This window comes from Mercenaria mercenaria, chromosome 6 (assembly GCF_021730395.1).
Source record: "Mercenaria mercenaria strain notata chromosome 6, MADL_Memer_1, whole genome shotgun sequence".
In the NCBI taxonomy this organism is placed as follows: domain Eukaryota; kingdom Metazoa; phylum Mollusca; class Bivalvia; order Venerida; family Veneridae; genus Mercenaria; species Mercenaria mercenaria.
In genome coordinates this window covers 35,982,226-35,992,520 of record NC_069366.1, presented here as the reverse complement: position 1 = coordinate 35,992,520, position 10,295 = coordinate 35,982,226, and the positions used below count along the sequence as shown (strand labels likewise).

Below are 10,295 nucleotides of genomic sequence, written 5' to 3'. Positions count from 1 at the left end.
AATAAGCCTTGTATAAGTTATGTATATAATAGTGCTATATTTATCAAAAATATTATACAAAAATAGTAAACTACTGTATACCATAGAATACAGTCCTTGAAAGAAAACTCCCTAAACTTATGGCCTGAGCATTGGTCCCCACATTTCTGCCTTTCATTATTTATGAACTGGGGTTCAATGCTCAAATGTTCCGGGTTCACACATAGAGAAAAGTGGCATATATGCGACACGTGTAGGCCTTCGTGTTTTTTAAAAATATTTCTAGTGGCCTGACACATAAGTCTGTGCACATAATATTGTTTTCTGACAGTTTCTCCAGGCAGTTTTGTGGTTATTTTTCCATAGGTAGGATTTTTATTTACTGTCGTACAACCAAGCCATTTCCGACACCCTTTTTCCCCCACCGGTATAGAATTATCATTTATTTTTTGCTTAATTCTTTCAAAAATCAATTGTCTGGGTTGATGTGCCATGTTTACAAAATCTTTTTTATTTGCGGACGACAGAAAATTTTAGTAATTCTACCGGGTGACAATTCTTATAGGTTATAACACACTAAATAGCCACCACTATATATTCTACATAAAATGACAAGTTTTCACAATGCTGCAATACACACCTAGACCCATTTTAAATTTCTTTAACTTACATTTTCTTGTAGAGCAACATTTATACTGTAAAAATATCCAAAGAAAAGTAGGGGTCATGTTTGATGCAAGAAAAATATTTCTGGTCAAACGGACACACCGTAATTTTTACACTGAAATGACAATCACAATTTAGGGTAGGGGTGTATGAATAAATTTCACATGTTAAATCAGTTTGGAGTCTTTTTTCAACATGCAAATGCTACCAGTATGTCAAGTATAGGCATGCAATATGATTTCAACCAATATATAGCAATGATTTCAAGGAAAAATCAAGAACTGAGAACTATTTGAATCCGCCATTATGCGATACCATTTTTTCATAGGTGCTCAGGCTATTTAGTGTGTGTATGCCTTAATGCTTTTTATGACAACAGCGTGATACCAAATTGCATAACATTCCTGCAGGTATCTTTTTTCCAACAGACAATAACGGTCTTGTTGTTTATCTGAAGACTTTATAAAACAACATATATATACATACCGTTTGGTTTTACACCAATGGCTTGCGAAAACAAGAAACTGGGCAATACATTTCAGTACGCGACAGAGAACATTGATTTGTACAATAAGCCATTTCCTTATCTGTTCCAACCACCTACGAACAAAGATCACTGGCTCTAAAACCACTGGATTAATTTCCATTTCAAACATTTTCAGTGCATTTTAGCGTGTTTGTTAATAAAGACCACATGTAAATATACCCCATATATATACATATGATTTGGGTCTCAAGAGGATCCTTATCAACAGGTTTTACTATCCATGACTTAATAGCTCAAAATGTAAAAAGTACAGTGTTTGATTGAGTGTACACAGAATATGTTCTTACATCGTACCACAATCATCGAACAAAAACTGATCTGTCCTTTATTTTCCTTGGATACTACATCTTTTCTCTCACCTAACATGCCTTTTAGAGGTTCAACTTACAACGTAAAAAGAACTTACATTTTTCATGATTCAAGTTCAGTGTGCGTCTATATAATGTTTTGTAGACAAATTTCAATTTTACAGATGCTGAGCAATAATAATTTAAACAGAACTCAGCAGGATAGCAATTTTAACCTGCAAAAATCATTAGTTAGTTAACTGCATTTTACATGTAAGTGTTCAACATGATGCAAACATCTAAGATGTATTGCCGACATACTGGTAATACTTAAGAGCTCACATGAGTTTCCAAGCGCCTTACCACACTAAATAGTAAAACACTTGATAGAAGAAGACAGATACTGTCACGGTATAGAACTTGAATATTAAAACGGGGAGAAAATGTGTAGGCGTCCGGATAGCTCAGTCGGTAGAGCATCGGAACGGTATTCCGAGGCCCCGGGTTCGAGTCCCGGTCTGGCTGCACACTTTTCTCACCCTGTGACATTTGGCGCCCAACATGGGACCGTGACGGCATTACACTGGTTAGTCTCCGACACCTGTAATTGCTTATATATAAAGTACCCGCTGAAATTCGAGGACAAATTTCAAAATGGTGGGGAAATATGTCACGGTATAGAACTTGAATATTAAAACGAGGAGAAAATGTGTAGGCGGCCGGATAGCTCAGTCGGTAGAGCATCGGAACGGTATTCCGAGGCCCTGGGTTCGAGTCCCGGTCTGGCTACACATTTTTCTCACCCTGTGACATAAGCTCCTCAGAATGATCTGTAAAATAATTATTATTACATATGACGTGGTCTGAGGATGTTCTGCTACAGAGCATTTGCGAGGAAGACGTCCAATAGCGTTCCGACTGATATTATTCAAATTAAAAAATATATAAATACGATGAACAAAGCATAGCAAAACAAGAGCTGTCTCCATAGGATGACACATGCCCCCGATGGCACTTTGAATGAATAGTTATGGCCGATGTTAGAGTTTAGGACCTTTGACCTACGGACCTGGGTCTTGCGCGCGACACGTCGTCTTACTGTGCCACACATTCATGCGTAGTTATTTTAAAATCCATGCATGAATGACAAAGATATGGACCGGACATACTCATCATTGCACTATCATGAAATATGACCTTTAACGTCTAAGTGTGACCTTGACTTTTGAGCTACGGACCTGGGTCTTGCGCGCGACACGTAATCTTACTGTGGTACACATTCATGCCCAATAATTTTAAAATCCATGCATGAATGACAAAGATATGGACCGGACATGCTCATCATTGCACTATCATGAAATATGACATTTAACGTCTAAGTGTGACCTTGACCTTTGAGCTACGGACCTGGGTCTTGCGCGCGACACGTCGTCTTACTGTGCCACACATTTATGCGTAGTTACTTGAAAATCCATCCATGGATGACAAAGATATGGACCGGACACGCCCATCAATGCACTATCATGAAAAATGACATTTAACGTCTAAGTGTGACCTTGACCTTTGAGCTACGGACCTGGGTCTTGCGCGCGACACGTCGTCTTACTGTGGTACACATTTATGCCAAGTTATTTGAAAATCCGACAGACAGACGGTTCAAAAACTATATGCCTCCCTTCAGGGGCATAAAAATGCATATAAGTAGTAAATAACTGATAGCCAATACCAAGGATGACACACCACGGAAAAACATTATACTGGATTTTGGGCATTGCTACTTGTAATATAACCGTAGAGAAGTCCTTTAATATTGACATTTATGATATATTAAGAATTATTTTAATAAGATTGAAAACTAGATTAATTACAATGATTTATCATATATTCTGCTGAATAATTAGAGAAGTGAATACAAGGCACGATTTCAAGTATTACAGACTGTTAAACAAGATCGTTTTGGATGTCTTTTACGCAACCAACACAGTGATAGCAGACTAGTCGGACTAAGTCTAATCATGAAAGATGATAACAACCCTTATACTTCCTAGCCGGTGTAATGAAGTATTTCGACCCCCATAGAATAATGACCCCCCGGTCATTATTCTATAGAAAAAGTGACCCCCCAGTCATAGTATTATGACCTCCAGATCATAGTACTATGACTCCCCCACGTGAAGTAAACTGAACCTCACGAAGAATATTGACTCCCATAAAAAAAACGACCTCCGGTCATTTGGTCAAATTTAGTGATAACTCATGTATCTAAGTCCTAATTGCTGCATTTTATGCCCCCACTTGGGGGACGGGGCATATACATTTGCCCTTGTCCGTCCGTCCGTCCGTCCTTCCGTTTGACCATTAGCCCAAGATACCATCACTTGACACAGAAATCAGAGCATTCCGCAACGGGAAAAGGGATTCTATTTCTAGACGCTGTATCTTGGTGTATACATTTTTTTCAGGAAAATAACAATTCACAATACGTTCACAAAACACACCAGTGTCAATAATCCCTGCAAACTTCGGTATGAAGTAATTCTTCAGAAGAAAACTGCACAAGAAACTGCTAGCATAGAACTTAGTATTAATAGAAGTTGCAATACTTAGCAGTGGCAGTAAAGTACGGTAGCGGCAACAATAAAAAGTAGTAGTAGTAGTAGTAGTGGCAGTGGTAGTGGCAGTGGCAGTAGCAGCAGCAGCAGCAGCAGAGGAATAAGTGACAGAAACAACAGCAGCAGGAGAAGAAGAGGTAGATGTACAAGACGTATTAGTTCATATTAGTGGAAGCAGGTACAGTAGTATCAGTAGTAGCAGTTGTAGTAGTAGTAGTAGAAGTAGTAGTAGAAGAAGAAGAAGATGTACATGTAGTAATAGCAATAGAAGTAGCGGCACCAGTAGTAGTAGTACAATCAAAATGTTAACTATTGGCAATGGAGGTTATTAGTATTGTAGATCTAGTAAAATTGTCCGTTAGGTTTGGTGGGGATCACTTTTTAATAGATATTATCGTCGAAAGTCTTTTTAGGAGCCGGTGTTTTACACGGAAAGAGTAACTTTTTTAAATAGAATAATGTCCGGGAATCGATATTGTATGAGAGTTCGAATGTAGTAATTTCGGCAGTGAGTATTTTACATGGAAGGAGTCACTTTTTCTATAGAATAATAACCGGGGTCGTTATTCTATGAGATTCGAAGGGAGTCATCTTTAGGGAGTCAGTATTTTACTTGGAGGGGTCAGTTTTTCTATAGAATAATGACCGGGGGGTCGTTACTCTATAGAGTTTTCAAAGGGAGTCATTTTTTTATAAGGGGAGTCAATATTTTACAGGAAAGGAGTCATATTTTCTATAGAATAATGACCGGTGGTCGTTATTCTATGGGGGTTGAAATACTTCATTACATCTGCTTCTATTATGCATATACTGAATGGACTCCAACTTTATAAATAATAACTTATATGCAAGATCTTTTTCTAGAAAATCAGCATTGGAATATCTTTTTCACCGAGCTATCTTTTGCCAAAGATATAAGCTATAAACTCTATAAAATTATAGTTGCAATTGTTGTTTAATGTTGTTGTTGTTTTTTTTTTTTTTTTTTTTTTTTTTTTTTTATTTCTCGCTTGTACTGTTTGAAGAGATACCGGATAATTTGTTATTTTAACAACTTGTCCCGAGAAAGAAGATTTATATAAGACAGATATAACCATCTGGTAAGGCACACTACTAGTGAGACACACTATTAGGTAACGTATGCAGTTGCTGCCCTTTGTTATGAAAACAGTATTCAGCTTTATTTGTGATATTGTAACTTAAAAATGTGATTTACGTGAAATACAGTGTTTCCTTCATTTCAGTAAATGGGCATAATGTCCCTTAATTCAAACGATATCCAGTCTTGAAAATTTATTTCAGGTATTCGTCACTTATTCGTTTATTATCAAACTGTCATGCAGGTTTCTTTGTTTGCATAACAATAATATTTATCAATACATATTTTGCAGTTATAGTATACTGATACTGTAAGTTTTGTATAGTTTGGATTTTAAACGGGGTTTAAACCAGTATATGTTTCATTTATGACTAACTCCAAGAATATAAAATGAGAGTGTGTACTAAAAGCAGTTGGTCAAATGTTATCTAAACGGAAAATTGATTAACAAGTACGAAAGTTGCTGTAAGATGTAGCAAAAGGACACTCCGCGCCAAACAAAGCAGTGTATGTAGTACTGATAGAACAGGAGATGATATAACGATACTTGTGTCTTTGTTGTATGCCCTGGGCAAACAGATTGGGTTTCATGAGTGTTGGAGAAAATAAAATTGTCTTTGTAGTGTGAGCAAAATTTTTATTGTTGTATTTAGTGACCTAATTATTGACTGGTCATGACCCATATGCGAAAGTGACCTCTAACTTTCGGTATATGGAATGAAATGTATTGTATACACAATCCGATATGACTGAGATTCAGACTTAGCTCAGATGTTATCAAGACCATTATTCTGATAAATGTGTAGTCAGGAATGTGCGCTCTATATGATACTTTCAAGTTAAATGATGAGGAAGGACTAAGATGTACAATGAATGAAACGCAACAAACATCATTTTATCCCGCCTAGGGGCGACAAACTCAACAGTTTAATTTTTTTTTGGTTGGATTTAACGTCGTACCGACACATTTTAGGTCATATGGCGACTTTCCAGCTTTGATGGTGGAGGAAGACCCCAGGTGCCCCTCCGTGCAGTATTTCATCACGAGCGGGCACCTGGGTAGAACCACCGACCTTCCGTAAGCCAGCTGGATGGCTTCCTCACATGAAGAATTCAACGCCCCGAGTGAGGCTTGAACCCACATCGATGAGGGGCAAGTGATTTGAAGTCAGCGACCTTAACCACTCGGCCACGGAGGCCCCAATAGTTTAAAGGAAACAAGAAAAATTGTACCCCAAGTGTTATATGTTGACGATTACGTTGGTGTATTTACTTAGTTGGTATTGTTGTTATTGTTTTCTTTACCTCTTCCTTAGGAGAACAGCTTCAGCAATAAATATTGACTAAACAGTTCACTACTATAAACACCTTTACCACTATATACAGTCATATACTGATCAACAAGTATGTTGGAAGGACAAACGGTCAATGTTGTGCAATCAGCTACCTCTCAAAAAGACCATTGTTCTGATATTGCTAAAGGTCAGCCTGTAAGAAACCTACACTGAGATACTTTAAAATGCAATTCACCTTGGTTCAATGGCAGGGTTTTTTTTTTTTTTTTTTTTTTTTGCCTTACTGTTAGGTGACATTTGACTATAATTATGCATATCAAACATTAAACACATAAATACTTAACTTAAAATAAATAATCAAAGTATGAAACTAAAAATATAAGACTTTTTACGGATGTTTGTTCCAGACGTACGTACTGTGTAATAAGTTTAATGTTGATAATCGAAATGGGCATAGCCAGGATTACCGAAAGAGAAATGGGCATAGCCATGCTTACATTAAGATGACCGAGTCTTGTACCTTTAAAGAGTTGCAGAGTGAGTTACAAACTTAATACATAGTAACAACTCGATACACAACATACAACACTCATTGACACATGCACAACAATCCTTAACAAATGCTAATACAGAAGTAGTTGTATGAAACTTAGTTATATATTGTACCGACAAAAGTAACACAACAAAAAGGTTTAAAAATTAGCATAAATTAACTTTACAAGGCCTATAGCCCCCTATCATATGAAATAAATGTGGCAAATAACAATGCCTACAATATAATAAATAAATATTTAAAATAAAATAAAAAAAATGCAATTATAACACACGAAGAAGGTAACCTTCTTTCTGGTGCATTTATCAAACTGAAAACGAAAGGAATTTTCAAAGTGATGTCCGACACAAATTGCTTTCTTTTCTGCTCTTTAGTTCCTTTCCTGCTTCTTTTTTCTAGTGAAACTTATTTTTCTCGTTTGTGTTATTTTATCTATTATGGGCCAGATCAGACATTAAAATACAAATCTGAAATTTTGCTAATCGAAAAGAAAAAATCGTCATTTAAGACATACACTGCACACTGCACTCACAAAAAGTCATCACAAATACTCCACCTGAAACCTCTTCATACATAATGTTTGAACGTTGAACGTTGAGCGTAGCTAATAAGACATGTCTTTGTTGTTTTGTACAACTATTTATCAGACCTAGGTGTTTTGTATGAGAATCAAAAGATGTTTAACGTTATATAGGAAACTCTAACATATACTTTTTTTCTTTGAGGACGTTAGAAAAACAGTTTCTTTTCTTATTATATAGCACTGAATTTCGTTCTGTTCTATTATTGAAATAATTATTTTTCACAATCGACACTTCGCAAATTTTGTAGTTTACATATGCAGATATGCATTACATGTACTCATTTCCGTTTCATTTAAAAATTCTGAAATATGATTTTTTTTTATTTCTCTTAAAATAGTATACAATACCATTGATATAACCAATGATTCTTTGATATTTAAGGAACATTGTACATACAATGTATTTCAGTACCTCAAGTAGTTTTGAATTTATATTGCATTTTAAAAAGCCGTTTTGCGAAATTACAGATACGGTTATTATTTGTCGCTAGATCCACATGAAACTTTCTGAATAATTCAGCTAGAGACAGCCTGTTCATGTACACATTTTAAACAGTTTTTTTTTTTGAAGCATTTTACACCAGGAATTTGCTATGAAAGAATAGATACCTATAGAATAATGTGCATTTGTTTCTTGCTGTTGGAAAATAAAAAAAATAAATTAAAAAAATGCAATCCGTAGATGTAATGACAGTTACCTTCTCTTATATAATGTTCTAATAGCTATACTTCCTTAGTGTTTGTTTGAAATTTGCGTAAACAACAAAATTAATGTTTACCATCCTGCAGATATATCTTAGTAAATGTTCTGTATACATTTCAATACCTCACATGTGTATATGTAGCAAATATCTTAGAAATTTTCTCGTAAAAACTTGGTATGATATCCATTTTCAAGTCTGTTCTGGTGTAATGTTTTATATTCTATCATTACCCTACTCGCAAACGATCTGAAATGAAGATCTGAGGTAGGAACAGATTGCAGGTCGTCTGTAGAAAGAATGGTAATCTAGTGAAACTTATTTTTCTCGTTTGTGTTATTTTATCTATTATGGGCCAGATCAGACATTAAAATACAAATTTGAAATTTTGCTAATCGAAAAGAAAAAATCGTCATTTAAGACATACACTGCACACTGCACTCACAAAAAGTCATCACAAATACTCCACCTGAAACCTCTTCATACATAATGTTTTATATAGAACAAAATAACAAATAAAAAATTCTGAAAATTACTGCCAGAATTGGTACATACCGATGATCGAAATGTGCAAAATTTGGAGTGTAGTTGTAAATCAACGAAGACGTTTGTAAGATATCAATCATTTATCATATTTTTACTATATGAAATACCTAAACATTTTGTGGTCAGTATACATTGTCTGCCACCTGTCAAGTTAAGTTCCTAGGCCAAGCGTTCCCGAAATATTGAACAGAAACCAATTGCAACTACGGATCACCGCTGTCATCATACGAATGCTATTTATTGTATTTGCGATTTTGTGTAACTTTAGGCGCGTGAAAAGCGTAAGAATTATGCAGAAATCTAACTATGACTACTAGATGATGCTATTTGGTGACTGATAACAAAACTAACCGTAAGCAAATACAAATACAAATACATGGAATTTATATAGCGCAAAAATTATAAAATATTCTATCGCGCTTTAAATTACATAACACACATTTAAAACATATACATTCAAAATATGAACAGGATATTTTGTATTTAACAAGAGTACACTCATTGTTCATGAAACTGACTGAACAAATGTGTTTTCAGTTTTGATCTAAAGCTGGCTTCAGACTAAATGTCTTTCAGATAACTAGGTAGATCGTTCCACCATCTGGGACCTACGACGGCCATAGATCTGTCTGCTAATTTTGTTCGCCGTCTCGGAATGTTAAAATAAGTGTCACTTTGTAATCGTAGTCAGTACCGTTGTCGAGTAGGTACAAACATTTCCCTCAGATATACTGGAGCTGTACCACTGATGACACGGAAGACTATTACTAGGACTTTGAACACGACTCTAGCCTTAACTGGAAGCCAGTGTAATTCTTCAGAAGTTCAGCACTTGGTTGTTCATAGGAAACATTCATGACTCCTCTTGCGGCATGATTTTGGACTCGCTATAGTTTGTTGATTTGTTAGGCTGGAATTTCGGTAAATAAACCGTTGCAGAAGTCAATGTGGGAATAAACCAATCCATGCACTAATGATAAGCAAGTTAAAGTGTATAACAGGTCAAATATACAGATCTTATTAATCGACTCTCACTAATAATGTTTTAGCAAAATGAGGCATTTAGCTAAATCGTTGAAAGTGTTCGATTATTTGTTTTTGTATGATGTAAATGTCTTTGCAAATTTTAACATCTTGCAAATTGGCCTTGGTTCCGTTATCGCCTGTACCTAATTGTTCTGAGACGTGGAACAAAATGTCTGTTTTCAAGTTCATGCTTCTGTATTTTTCTGTGATCGTACATTGTGTGAGTTCAGATGAATAACAATGCGGTATAGTTCTGATTAAAGTATATATGTAACGCAAAATCGCATGCATTTCATATGGAGCGGATTTAACATATTTAGATGTCCACGAGCACACAAATCCTACAATACGTTTATCCCCCAACTCATTCCTAGTTGCTCCAAGTCCAGTACCCAAACCAA

At 35.7% G+C, this 10,295-nt stretch overlaps 1 non-coding gene across 1 annotated transcript; it reads left to right on the top strand.

Annotated features, from left to right (window-relative positions):
• Nucleotides 1-2,196: 2,196 nt before the first annotated feature.
• Trnat-ggu (transfer RNA threonine (anticodon GGU)) lies at nt 2,197-2,268 on the top strand. The gene has a single exon. It is a non-coding gene; the product is annotated as a tRNA-Thr (tRNA).
• The last annotated feature ends 8,027 nt before the right edge of the window (nt 2,269-10,295 follow it).